The sequence below is a fragment of the Phascolarctos cinereus genome, unplaced genomic scaffold, assembly GCF_003287225.1.
Source record: "Phascolarctos cinereus isolate Bilbo 61053 unplaced genomic scaffold, phaCin_HiC Scaffold_726;HRSCAF=1367, whole genome shotgun sequence".
Classification (NCBI taxonomy): Eukaryota; Metazoa; Chordata; class Mammalia; order Diprotodontia; family Phascolarctidae; genus Phascolarctos; species Phascolarctos cinereus.
In genome coordinates this window covers 135250247-135265154 of record NW_027556098.1, presented here as the reverse complement: position 1 = coordinate 135265154, position 14908 = coordinate 135250247, and the positions used below count along the sequence as shown (strand labels likewise).

Genomic DNA, 14908 nt, shown 5'->3' with positions numbered 1-14908 from the left:
TATAGAGAGAAGGGGTCAGATGTGAGAGATTGGTGGACACAGAAACAAGATTTGTCAACTGTTATGTGGCATGAACAAGAGTGAGGAGTCGAGGGCAGTTCCAAGGTGGTAAACTGGAAGAATATTGGAAACCTTGACATATCATTTTGCCAACTGGAGATTAATACAGCTATTGATAACACTGGTTTAGGATGTAAATTCATTTTTGAAATCCCATAGGAGAATGGAAGGTTATTAGAAACAGTGTTAATTGAGGGTATGCACATTTTTATAGCCCTCTGGGCATAGTTCCCAATTGTACTCCAAAATGGTTGGATCATTTCACAACAGAAGGTGGAACTTTAACTGAGCCTTGAAGAAGCCAGGAGGTGGAAATGAGGAAGTATTGTCCCAGGCATGGGGGACAGAGTCTAGGGATGGAGAGCTATATGTGAGGAACAGCAAGAAGGCCAGTGTGTCTGGATTGGAGAGTAGGGATGGGATGGTAGGAAAGGAAAGTTTAAGAAGACTGGGAAGGTAGGAAGGGGCCAGGTGATGGAGGGCTTTAAAGCCAAACAGAGGATTCTATATTTGATTCTGGTGGAGAGATTTCCTCATACCAAAAAAAAAAAAATCACAAGGCCAGTCCAAAAGAAAAAAAAAAGCTTGGTAAGAGACCCAACTGCATCATATACTCTTGTGGGCATTTGATGCAAATGGAAAAAAATATCAGTTAAGATTTATTTTTTTCTCCATCAATGACAATAGAGCCACTACTTTTGAGATTACTGAGGGATCAGTGCTTAAGGTAATAGCATTTATAAAGAGCTTTAAGAAAGCCATTTACAAGTTTTCTCTAATTTGATCCTCATAACAACCCTGGGAGTTAGGTACTATTATTATCATCTCCATTTTACAGATGAGGAAACTGAGACAGACAGAGAGGTTAAGGGACTTGCCCAGGGTCACACCTGAAGGAGGAAGAGGAAATCAGATTCATAGGGGGAAAACCCCCACATCTCAGACCTTATTATTGCTCCCCTTCCCAAATAAACCAAGAAAATATCAGCAACTGCTGGCCCACAGATGAAGTCATAACTAGTTCTGAAGCTGGAGGTAAGCATCAAAAGCCACTCCTGGGGCAGGTAGGAGACTGGGTAGAAAGACCATGAAGAAAAACCTCAGCCCTCAAGATACAAGGCCTCATGACAGGGAGAAAGCCTCAGACCGACGGGGCCTGACCCCTTTGGCCAGAGCACCTTGAAGTAGATGCTGAGGAAGGAGCCTCTGTGGACAGCAGAGAGGCTGAGAAAGAGCTCACGTTGGGGCCTCTGGGAGGAAACATGCCATCTGGTAGCTTCCTATTTGAACTAATTATTCTTGCTAATTAAACACTAAGTTAGTTGTTTCTGCTTGCTGAAGAAGACATACAAGTCCTACCAGCACCTTCTAAAGTTTTGTATCCGGGGTGATGTCTTAGCGACTCTGCCCTCTCGAGTCCACCACCTATAGGCAATCCCTTCTCCATTTGGACTCTGTGTTGGACATATTCTGTGATAGAAGCAAAGACCTTTGTCGAGCATCTGTTTCCCTGTTTTATGCCTCATTTAATATTAGACATAAAAGAATGAAAAAAAAACAAAACAGTAATCGCTAACTACGTGCCAAGCACTGGGCTAAGTGCTGGGGATACAAATAGAAGAATCAAGCTCGTCCCATCATCTCTCAGGGAGCTTACACTCTAATTGAGGGTAACAACATAATAAATGAAAAGTCAGCTGTAGGACAGATGGAAAGGCCTAAAAGTCCTAATGCTGCAGCGACTGGGCAGATGGCAAGGCTTCTGGGTGTCCTTTTGCCACAGACTCAAAGTTATGTTACATTTTTCAAGGGATCTTAGTAAGGTTTTAAAATATGCATGAGAGAATCCTAGAGGGAAAAAAGTCTTTAATGTGGCATTTTAGTCTACCAGATCTATTGTAGTTGGGTGACACAGTGGATAGGGAGTAGGGCTGGGAGTTCATTTCTAGCCTCAGAAGCTTACTAGCTGGGTAAGCCTAGGAAAGTTGCTTAACGGTAGGTGGAGCAAAGATGGCAGACTGAAAGCAGTGACTTGCTTGAGCTCTCCCCCAAACTCCTCCAAATACCTATAAACAATGGCTCCAAACAAATCCCAAAGCAGCAGAACCCAGAAAAACACAGAGTGAAACAAATTTCCAGCCCAAGACAACCTGGATGATTGATCAGAAAGGTACATCACGCTGGGCTGGGAGAGGCGAGAACCTGGAGCAGGCCTCAGAGGACTGAATCACAGGCAGCTGTGGCAGTTTCCAGACTCCTCAATCCACAAATGTTAAAGACAACTTAGAAGGTCAGTGGGAAAAGTCTGTTTTTGGGGTGCTGAGAGAGGAACATGGGGTCTCAGTTCCATTCTGCACGGCCCCTGGGGCGGCAGCTGCCTCCTGAGCTTCCTGCCCACAGACTGAGGGGGAATCCAGTGGCTGATCAGAGAGGGATTGCAGGGATCTCTTTGCCAGTGCTGAGGCAGGAATCTCTTGCTTTGCCCATGTTTGGATCTGGGTCACAGTTCTGGGTGGCAGTGCTGGCGTGGTGGAGCTTGTAGTGGCTGTGGAGAGGAACCCTCCTCACAGTACCAGGACAGAAAGGAGTACTTGTCACTAATTGACCAGAGCATAGGCCAGGAAAGGAGTAAACACCTTGCCCCTTATCATACCACCTTGGAAGAACTGAAAAAATGTACAGGTCCCTACAAGAATCTCTGAAAACAGCTGTACAAACCCCTGAAGCTTGGGACAGTACATTCTCCACATTGGAAGCAGATTCGTACCTTAACAAAGAGTTCAAAACTCAAGTAATTGGCCAGGATCATGAGCAAGAAGCACAAAAAGAGTCAGACTGTATTATCTTACTTTGGTGACAAAGAAGATCAAAACATACAACCAGAAGAAGACAACAAAGTCAGAGCTCCTACATCCAAAGCCTCCAAGAAAAATATGAATCAGTCCCAGGCTTTGGAAGAGCTCAAAAGAGATTTTGAGAAGCAGGTAAGGGAAGTAGAGGAAAAACTGGGAAGAGAAATGAGAGTGATGCAAGAAAATCATGAAAAACAAGTTAACAGCTTGCTAAAGGAGACCCAAAAAAATACTGAAGAAAATAACACCTTAAAAAATAGTCTACCCCAAATGGCAAAAGAGGTCCAAAAAGCCAATGAGGAGAAAAATGCCCTAAAAAGAAAAATTGGCCAAATGGAAAAGGAAGTCCAAAAGCTTACTGAAGAAAATACTTCCTTAAAAATTAGAATAGAGCAATTGGAAGCTAGTGACTTTACGAGAAATCAAGACACTGTAAAACAAATCCAAAAGAATGAAAAAATAGAAGACAATGTAAAATATCTCATTGGAAAAACAACTGATCTGGAAAATAGATCCAGGAGAGAGAATTTAAAAATTATTGGACTCTCTGAAAGCCAAGATCAAAAAAAGAGCCTAGACATCATCTTTCAAGAAACTATCAAGGAAAACTGCCCTGATATAGTAGAACCACAGGACAAAATAGAAATGGAAAGAATCCACAGATCTCCTCCTGAAAGAGATCCCCAAAGGAAAACTCCTAGAAATATTATAGCCAAATTCCAGAGTTCCCAGCTTAAGGAGAAAATATTACAAGCTGCTAGAAAGAAACAATTCAAGTACTGTGGAAACACAATCAGGATAACACAAGATTTAGCAGCTTCTACATTCCATTCCTGTAGGGCAGGATAGACTTCTGTACCCTGTTTCCTATATTTCTTATTTCACAGTAGCATGTGGTCATGGAATATAATATTCTGGAGGGCAAAGGAGATAGGATTACAACCAAGAATCATCTACCCAGCAAAACTGAGTATAATCCTTCAGGGAAAAAATGGTTATTCAGTGAAATAGAGGACTTTCAAGCATTCTTGATGAAAAGACCAGAGCTAAATAGAAAATTTGACTTTCAAATACAAGACTCAAGTGGAACATGAAGAGGTAAACAAGAGAGAGAAATCATAAGAGACTTATTAAGGTTGAACTGTTTACATTCCTGCATGGAAAGATGATATTTATAACTCATGAGACCTTTGTCAGTATTAGGGTAGTTGGAGGAAAAAAAATTATATGTATGTATAGATAGATAGATAGATAGATAATAGATAGATAGATAGATAGATAGATAGGTAGAGGGCACAGGGTGAGTTGAAGATTAAGGGGTCATATCTGGAGAATAAAATTAAGGGATGAGAGAGGATTGTACTCAGAGAAGAAGAAAGGGAGAGGTAGAATGGGGTAAATTATCTCACACACAAAAAAAAAACAGAAGAAAAGGCTCTTACAGTGGAGGGGAAACAGGGGAAGGTGAGAGGGAATAAGGGAATCTTATTCTCATAGGATTTGGCTTTTGGAGGGAATAACATATACATTCAATTGGGTATGGAAATCTGTCTTACCCTGTGGGAAAATAGGGGGAGAAAGGGACAAGAGAGCAGGGGGATGATAGAGAGGAGAGCAGATTGGGAAAAGGGGTAATCAGAAGCAAATACTTCTGAAGAAGGACAGGGTCAAAAGAAAGAATAGAATAAACGGGAAGGCAGGACAGGATTAAGGGAAATAGAGTTAGTTTTTCACAACATGTCTACTACGGAAGTGTTTTGCGTAACTGCACATGTACAACCTATATTGAGTTGCTTGCCTTTTCAGTGAGGGTGAGTGAGGAGGGAGGAAGAGAGAAAATTTGAAACCTAAAGTTTTAAAAACGGCTAAAAAAATGTTTTCACATGCTACTGGGAAATAAGAAATATAGGAAACGGGGTACAGAAGCCTATCCTGCCCTACAGGAGAAAGGGAAGGGAATAAGAGAAGGGGGGGAGAGATAGAAGAGAGGACAGACTAGGGGAAGGGATATTCAGAATGCATGCCATCTTGGGGTCGGGGGAGGGTTGAGTTGGGGTGAAAATTTGGGACTCAAAATCTTGTGTAGGTAAATATTGAAAACTAAAAATAAATAAATTTATATTAAAAAAAGAAAGTCACTTAACTTTTGGTTGCCTCAGTTTCCTCAGCTGTAAAATGAGGATAATAATAGCACCTTCCTCCCAGGGTTGTTATGTAGAACACATGAGATAATATTTGTAAAGCACTTAGTGTAATGCCTGGTGTCTGTTAAATGTCTGCTCCTTTCTTCCCAAATCCCATTCTTTTTTTTTTTTTTAACAAACAATAAGCACACTACAATCCCCCATTCTCTTCACCTTTCCATCAATTGTGTGACTGTAAAAATGTGGTCTACCATGCAACATTGTGAAAACCTGCCAGTTCAACTCCTGTGCCTACAACAAGGATGGCCTTTAATGCACATGTATATTACACTCACAGTGATCTTACGGAGTTGGGAAAGAAGGTCTTATTTCTCTCCACTCTACCAGTCCCATCTACACCTGACTGCCAAAGTGATTGTCCTAGAATGAAAGGCTGACCATGGCTCCCTTTTGCCTCTAGGTTCGGCTATCATCTGTGTTCTGGGCTTGGAAAGCCTTTCGCAATCTGGCTCCACCCTGTTTTCCAAACCCACCTTATCATACATCTCTCACCTTCCTGTACTCCATGTTCTGCTCATACACGTGCCTGTGCATGGACCGTCCCTCATAACTGGAATCCACTCCCTCCATAAAGTCTTTCGGGGTCTCCTCAGCTGCTAGTGTACCCCATCCCCTACCCCCCACGTGTCTATACTGTATATTCAGTATAAATTGTTGTTGTTTGGTCACACACATATATGTGCATGTATGTACATATACATACATACATATATGCACACACATATAAAATATGTAGAATGGACCCTTATATAGGATAAGTGCTAAGGAGTATACATATTTGTTGAATGAATAAAGGAAATAATGAAGGAAGAAAGGAAGGAAGGAAAGGATGAAGCAGGCAGTATGATGGTAGGAGTGGCGACTGTCATTCATCAAGATATACTGCATCACTCTGGAATGTGCTTCCTTTGGCTTGGAGGATTGAAGCCTAGGGACCAGCCTTCAGCCCTTAAGAGTTCTAATCCTGGGGGTTGTGAATTGATTTAGAATGTCTGTGAATTAGTATGGGTAAAATTACCTGTCGACATACGTAGTTTCCTTTGTAATCCTATATATTTATTGTATGCATTTAAAAACATTATTCTGAAAAGGGGTCCATGACACCAAAAAAGTTAAGAACCGCTGCCTTAGAGGCCTGTTGATTTAATAGGGAGAGGCGGCACCTAGTGGCAAGACTCACCATTACAGGCTCTCTGGAAGGATGACAACGCATTGCCCTCTTGGTGCAAACAGGCTTTGGTGCCCAATTTACCCTTGCTACAACGTTAGCTGTCAACTAGGTCTCTGGCATTGGGGTCAGGTTAGCACCTATTATGTATGAAACTCTGTGCTTAGCACAAAGAGTAACAAACAAAGGCAAAAAATAGTCCCAAAGCGCACAGTTTGATGCTGGAGACAACACGCAAAAAACTATGAGCAAATAAGATCTGTAAAGGTACACTGGAGATAATCAACAGAGAGAAGGCACTAGAATTAAGGGGGAGCAGGAAAGCTTTCTCAGAGAAGGGGGGATTTCAGCTGGGACTTGAAGGAACCCAGGGAAGCCGGGAGGCAGAGAGGGGGAGGGAGAGAATTAGAGAATTCTGGGCATGGGAACATCAATTGGAGAACAGGGTGGTACCTAAGGGCCCATCCAGTGGTAAGTGTGGGCTAGTGACTTGTTACAGGGTGATGAAGGAAGAAAGAGAACTGCGTGGGCTAACGGAGTCAGGGAAGACTTGGGTCTCTTATTTTGTGTCTCTGGTATTTTTTTTCCTGAGTCTTTCTTGCCAAAGTCTACTTTAAGAGTTCAGGGACCAGTGACTGGGTCATGCAGTAGAGTCTTCAAGAGTTGCTGTGACCAACCTGCCTATCAGCTTTCTCTGAGGTACAGGAAGACACTCCCCTGCTCATCAGTTAACGGATATCGGATTATGTTTTAAAAATCACCTGGGTACCTTAGAACATATCAGCTAATTACCAGAACTGATCAGAAAGATCATAGATTTGAAACTGGAAAAAAACCTTAGAAATGAGCCAATGAACACATATTGAAAGACGAAACAAGCATTTATTAGAGACCTACTCTGTACCAGGCACGGTGCTGAGTGCTTTACAAACATTATCTCATTTGATCCTCACAACAACCCTGGGAAGTAGGAGTTCTTATTATCCCCATTTTTTTTTTTATAGTTTTCTCATTGGACAGTCAACTTACCCAGGGTCACACAGCTGTTAGGCTCTGTGAGGAATACAAAGAAGTATTTGATTATTTTTCATGAACTTTCTGTTTTCTCCTTCTCTTCAGCTCAGAACCACTTGACATCCTTCCTCAGCATGTGAAGCAGATCTTCTGTGGCAAACTGATTACAGGGGTCAGACAGGGGTGGAGGGGAGGCACAGATGAGAGTCACACAGTAGGGGCAGGCATGGATGGGTGGAGGTCTTCATCAGCAGAAGGAACAACCACATGGATAAAGCACAGCTCCAGCAGGGGGAAAGACAAGGATGTCGTGAGGATCAAGCAGAATTGTGCATTAAAATCGTTTCACATTCCTTAAAATGCTACATATAGGTTAGTTTTTATTAGTGCCACAAAAATCCTGTTGGTACCCAACTTTTCAGGAGCAGGGATGTTGGGGCACCTGTAGGAAAGAGTCAGTCTGAGGCTGACTAATAGGCTGAATGTTACTAACTGCGACCTCTAGATGGCGCACTTGCACTGCCATAGGACCTGGGGACCTCTAAGCTTCTGCAGGCTTCCAGCAATGTTTAAGTGGGGGTGATGTTTGTTGAGGGCAAAATGCATCCAAGTGGAATAGTATGTTTTTCCTGTGCAAAGGGTGATTGACATATGAGCCTTTTTGCCTTTCAGGGTGTTAGGTCCCAGATGACAGGTGGCTGGCCAGCTCGCTCCCCTTGTTCTTGGTGTATCTAACCTGGTGGGGTTAGAGCATGACATCCGCTGAGAGGAAACTCCTCCCCTTCCCCCAGAAGGGGGGATAGCTTAGGATAAAGAATGAGCGAAGCCTAGAGGGGCAGGTGGTAATAGCTTTACTGGGTGATGACTTGCCTTGCTGGATACCTGCAGTGTATCCACATCATAATTTTTTCTATTCTAACAGGCTTATATTTGTCAGGGCATCTTTCCACATTATCCCTTGATCTCAGAGTTAAAGAGGCCTCAGAGATTATCTAGTCCAATCCTTATTAGAGCAGAAATCATCTCCACAAGAGCCATGACAACAGACTTTGATGATGATGATGATGATACAATATTTGCCACGTCTGGCACTTTCAGGTTTACAAAGTTCTTGACACAATATTATCTAATTCTCTCACAAGACCCTATGAAGAAGGTACTTCATTTTCCAGGTGAGGAAACAGAGATATAGAGAGTTTTCCTGACCTATCCATGGTCACACAGCTGTCAAGAGTGGGAGGTAGGATTTGGTAGAACATTATCCTTTTTGCTTCCTTATAACAGTCCAGGACAGAGATGGTTAGCAGTGGGCTAAAGGTACCTTAGTGATCACCTGATTCAGGGGGTCTTAATCTGAAGCCTATGGAAGGTCCATGGATAGATTTTAGGGAGTCATAAACTTGAATAGGCAATAAAAATTACAGCTGTACTTTCACTAACTTCCAGCTGAAATCTAACTTTTCCTTCTATCACGAATTTACAAAATATTCTAAGAAGAGATCCATAGGTTTCACTGGACACTAAGGAATTCTTGGCATAAAAGGGTCAAGAACCCCTTAGCGAGTCAAATCTCCTCATTTAAACACACAAAGAAATTAAGGGTCAGAGGGGTAGTGACTTGGCCAAGGTCACCCAGCTGGCAGAGACGAAATTAGAACAAAGGCCTCCAGATCTCTGGTGTCAAACTATTACCACTATACCACAGACATATCCAGCTTTGCTGATGTAAGAGCAAATGAATGAGCTAAAATTTGATGAGCTCACACAATGTGGGTGACCCTGTGGCCTCCTCTCACTAGACTTTAGCTCTTCTGGAAGAGATGCACAGAAGCAGATCAATATGTGCCCAGTGGTTTATGAACTAACACATCCCTTTTATTGTCTCAAATCCTCAACGCCTACATGTGGAGCTACGTACTAGGTGGGATGGAGGATATGGAAAAAAGGAAAACATATGGTTCTTGTGCTTACAGAACTCCCAGTACTCATATGTAAGAAACAAATCACAAACAGTACAAAACAGTATAAAATTAGGTGCTAAATTGTGTAGTACAAACAATTTGTTAGTGAGAAATTCTGAAAAGAGAAAGAATAGTGTGGGTTAGAGTAGACAGGGCTTGTTTAGGGGTGAGGGGGAGTAGAAAGATTTGAGTCTGGAAATTCTTCATAGTAGACTGGAAATATGGGATTGTATGCTTTGGGTATGGAGTCATACCCTGGCATGAAGAAAAAGGGCTGAGGTCAAGCACTTTCAGCTACCCAGCCCACACCTAACAAGGGTATGCGTAGATTTCACAGAATCCCAGGCTTGTAAAGGACCCCGGAGACCATCTAGTCCAACCTGTATCAGAAAGGACACTGTCTACAACACTTGACAGGTGGTCTCTCTGCACTCAGTCTCTCCCCTCCCTAACTCATTCTTCATGTAGTTGCCAAATTGATTTTCTTTTTTTCTTTTTCCATTTTCTTTTTCTTTTCTTTAGGCAATTGGGGTTAAGTGACTTGCCCAGGGTCACACAGCTAGCAAGAGTCTGAAGCCAGATTTGAACTCAGGTCCTCCTGACTCCAGGACTGGTACTCAAACCACTTCACCATCTAGCTGCCCCTACCAAATTGGTTTTCTTAAAGCACCACATTACTCCCCTGTTCAAGGAGATTCCCTAGTTCTCTATTGCCTCTAGAAAGTATAGTCCTCTCCTTATCCTTCTTCATTTGCCTCCCCCTCTTTCCTCTTTCCCTCCCTCCTTCCCTCCTCCATCCCTATCCTGGCTCCTTTTTAGTTTAAAAGTCTTCACAATCTGGTCCGATCTATTTTTTTCAAGATTATTTCACAGTCCTGTCCTTCCAATACACTGTGCTCTAGCCAGATTGGCCAACTTGATGTTTCTTGTCCATGAGATACGGTCTTCTGCCTCTGTAAATTTGCAAAGGTTATTGCCCATGCTTGGAATGTTTTTCCTCCTCATCTTTGCCTTCTTCAACCCCCTAGCTCCCTCTACCATCTCCTTCAAGAGACCTTCCTTAATTCCCCCAATTACTAGTTCTCTTCAATCACTCTCTATATATTTCTTTCATACATATCCAGTATTTACTTACCTGTGAATATGTTGTTATCCACCAGGTAGAATGTAGGTTCCTTGAAGGCAACAATTGTATTACATTTGAATTTGTATCCTTCATGCCTAGTATGGTCCCTAACACATATTTTTTCCTTTTTAAAAGATTAAAGTGTAACAAATAACAGATAAAATGAGCATTTTGACATAGGTCATAGGACAGAAGGAGATTGTATCTGAAACTATGAATCTTTATTATTTAGAGGTTGCTTTTCTATTTGAAGATGTAATAAATTCAACACGTAAATTTCAATGTCATCCTGCTTGTCTGGGATTCCTTCTTTTCCATTCTTATTTGGAGTGAGGGTAAATCCTGCTCCTAGCTCTCATCTCCTTCTCACCTACACAATCCACCCCCAATTTAAAAAAAAAAAGAAAAAGAAAAACAAAGCCCTTATAACAAATATGCACAGTCAAGCAAAATGTTGGTCACGTACAATGTCATGTCTCATTCTGCATCTCGAGAGTCCATCACCTCTCTGTTAGGAGCCAGCTACCATATCCTACATCATCACTGATACTCTGGAATCATGATTGGTCATCCCATTGATTGAACCTGTAGGTATTTCAAAACTGATTTTCTTTATATCAGTCGCTCTTACATAATGTATTCTTTTGGTTCTGATCATTTCACCCTGCATCAATTCATACAAATCTTCTCAGGATCCTCTGAAATCAGCTCTTTTATAATTTCTTACAACACAATGATATTCCATCACATTCGTATCCCATAGTTTGTTCAGCCATCCCCAATAGGTGGCCCCACCTTTAGTTTCCAGTTTTTTGTTTTCACAAAAAGAGCTGCTATATATATTTTTGTACATATGGGTCCTTTTTCTCTTTCTTAGATTTCTTTAGGGCATAGACTTTGAAGGAGAATCTCTGGGTCAAAGGTTTCTGCACAGTGTAATGACTTTGGTACAATAACAGTGCATTAACAGTGCTGATTTTATTGCAGGACCTCCAACATTTGTCTTTTTTTTTCTTGCTGTTATCTTTGCTGATCTGATACATAGTATTGTCATTGTGTAAATTGTTCTCCTATTTCTTCTCACTTCACTCTGTGTGTTCATCAGTTTTCTTTTTTTTTTTATAAGGTTTTTTTTTTTTGGCTAGGCAATGGGGTTAAGTGACTTGCCCAGGGTCACACAGCTAGTGAGTGTTATGTGTCTGAGGCCAGATTTGAACTCAGGTCCTTCTGACTCCAGGGCCGGTGTCCTACCCACTGTGCCACTTACCTACCCTGTTCATCAGTTTTCAAAGGAAGACATTCAAACTATCAATAGGCACATGTAAATTAAAGCAATGCTGAGGTTTCACTTCACAGTTATCAGATTGACAAAGATGACAGAAAAGGAAAATGACAAATTTTGGAGGGTCTTTAGAGTAAAACAGACACATTAGTGCACTGTTGGTGGACCTATGAATTGGTACAGCCATTCTGGATAACAAGTTGGAACTATCCCCCAAAAGTCACTGAACTGTGCATACACACTTTAACTCAGTGATACCTCTTTTGGTCTATAGCCCAGAGAGATCAGAGAAAGAATTCATATGCATAAAATAATAATATTTAAGGAAAATAACTTTGAAGACTCAAGCTTTCTGATCAATGCAATGACCAATCAGGATTTCAGAGGACACATGAGGAAGAGGGCTACCCACCTCCCGAGAGAAAGGTGATAGATTCAAGATGCAAAATGAGATATACGCTTTTGGATAAGAAAAATGTGGGAATTTGTTCTGTTTGTCTATCCATATTTGTTATAATGGTTTTGTTTTTCTTTTAATTTGGAAGGGAGAGTGGGAAAAGAGAAAATAAATGTTTGTTAATTGAAAAATAAAATGAAAATCAAACAAAAAAACCCACGGAAAATGTCCTGTTCGTATCCTTTGACAGGTAGGAGAACCAGGAGAGAATCATGTCAAGAAAACCTAGAGGACAGAGTATCCAGGAGAAGACAATGATTTATGGTGTCAAAGGCTGTAGACAAGTCAAGAAGTATGAGGATTAAGGAAAGGCCCTTAGATTTATCAATTTAAAGAAAATTGGTAGCTTTGGAGAGAATAGTTTCACCTGAATGATGAGATCAGAAGCCAGACTGTTTAAAAGTGAGTAAGAGGATAGGAGGTGGAAGCACTTAATGTAGACAACTTTCTCAGCGAAAGTGAGGCTGGTGACTTTGTCACAGCCCTTCCTCACTCAAATCAAAGTCAATTGCAAGTCGTGTCATCATCTCCTTGATGTTATGGTCCTCCTTGAGAATGAAAGACAAACCATAACCTGTGAGTAGTCCAAGCTCCCCTCCCCTCCCCTCCTCTCCTCTCCTCTCCTCTTACCTGACGGTGTTCTTTCTAAAGGAGGGTGAATTTTGATGGCTGAAAGCTACCTAGTTAACTTGGGGCTTACTGGCTAGATTTTCCTCTCAAAGACCAAGCCTTAAACCCAATTCACTCTGGGTCTCATGAATTGGATAACAATAGGTCCCTGCCCAAGCACCACTTGCTGGTTATTTTTTGGGCTGTCCTGGCTCAGAGTGAATGTAAATAGTAACTATTTCTCTTTTGGCCAGCAGTCCTGAGGGTCTTCCTCTCCCGGTTTGATTTTTTTATTTTTTTAGTTAAAGCGGTCATCCCTAGATTCACTTCTTAAAGAGTCCTATTAATTGAATGGGTGTTGCCTCACTCAAAGTGAGAACCTGGAAAGACCTTAGTTTAAAAGGGCCAAGGTCTCCCACTGCATTCTGGGCCATCTCCAGACATCCTGATCAATATCTGGCCACTAGACCCAGATGGCTCTGGAGGATAAAGTGAGGCTGGTGACTTTGCACAACCCTCCATCACTCAAATCAAAGTCAATTGCAAGTCATGTCATCATCTCTCTGATGTCATGGTCCTCTTAGAGAAGACAAACCACACATCCAAAAAGAGGGGGGGTAAATACGGGAAGAAGGTGACAACATTTAGTTATCATTCTAAGTAGTCACTTCAGTTCATTGTCTTGGAGAGCAGATACCAATGTAGAAAGGATTGTAGAATGTTAGGACTGGAAGGGTCCTTAGAAATTGTCTAGTATAATACTTTAACTTGACAGATGAGGTAACTGAGTCTGGACAGATGATGTGATTTTAACAGGGGGCAGAGAAGAGGGAAGTCTATCTACTGCTTATTTTTCACACGTTAATTTTCTTTATTATTCAAAAACCATAACCTTTTTATTGACTTTTTTGACTCTTCAACACCTTCACAACAATTTTCTTCTCCTCAATCAGGAAAGCATGCTTGATCCTGTCACAGATACATTTTGCACACGTGGAGCCACCATAAGCCCTGCTGACATACTTTTTTGTCTTTGACAGCCTCATAAGAACTTTAGGTCTCACTGCACGAACACCTCAAAGTCTTCCTGGGTACACACCACAGGCTGATTTTGGTGCTTTCCCAACTTTCTTGGTATAAAGGTAAACCATTCTGTTACCTGAGGTTCGTGACAGCCTAGTTTTGTCGGAAGCTGTATTGTAGGACAGCCTATAGCGATATGTCAGACGCTGAACCATTTTTAATTTCTGTCAGGTCCACCACAGGAAGAGGGAAAATCTCTACTGCCTTTTTTTGAATTTAAAGAAATTCCTGGTGCTTCATGAGAAGGAAAATATGTGGCAAGTGGGAAGATCCCTGGATTAAGAGTGAGGACATCTGGGTGCTAGTTCCATTGCCATCATTAATTGTGTCACTTCTCATAGGCTCAGTTTCCTATGTGTAAAATAAAAAGGTTTGTCTAGATGGCCCCTGATGTCTTTTCTAGCTGTAACGATCTCTGTGCTCCTGTGTAGGTACCTAATTCCCAGGAATAATGATCTAGTCATCCCCGAAATGTCACTCCAGGCCATGAAGTTTCATTTTTAAAATAATTCTAAATTTAATTTGTAGAAATGGCTAACATTTTTTCCCCTTCACTTTCTGGTTGCCAAAGTCATGGTTAAGAAGTGTAGAAATTGGAAATCGAAGGAACGTTCATCAATTGGGGAATGGCCAAACAAGTTGTGGTATATAATTGTGATGGAATACTATAAGAAATGATGAGCAGGATGGTTTCAGAAAAATCTGGGAAAACTGATATGAACAGATACAAAATTGAGTGAGCAAAACCAGGATAATACTGTACACAGTAACAGCAGTATCATGACAATGATCAACTGCAAAAGACTTAGCTACATTGATTAATACAATAAGCCGTAACAATTCTAAAGGAGTCATGATGAAAAATGCTATCTACCTGCAGAGAGAGAACTGATGAACTCTGAGTACAGATTGAGGCATAATTTTTCACTTTTTTTTTTGCTTAAAAATTATTTTTTGGTAACATAGGTGTCATATTGCTCTCCTCAATGGGTAGAGGAGGGATTAGAGGGAGGGAGAAAAAGGAACTGAAAATTTTAAAAAGAATATTAAAAATATTTTTGGGGAAAAGGTTTTGGTTTTTTTTTTTTACTT

At 41.2% G+C, this 14908-nt stretch overlaps 1 pseudogene; it reads right to left on the bottom strand.

Annotated features, from left to right (window-relative positions):
* Nucleotides 1–13629: 13629 nt before the first annotated feature.
* On the bottom strand, nucleotides 13630–14002 carry LOC110194689 (large ribosomal subunit protein eL34 pseudogene; annotated as a pseudogene).
* Nucleotides 14003–14908: the final 906 nt, after the last annotated feature.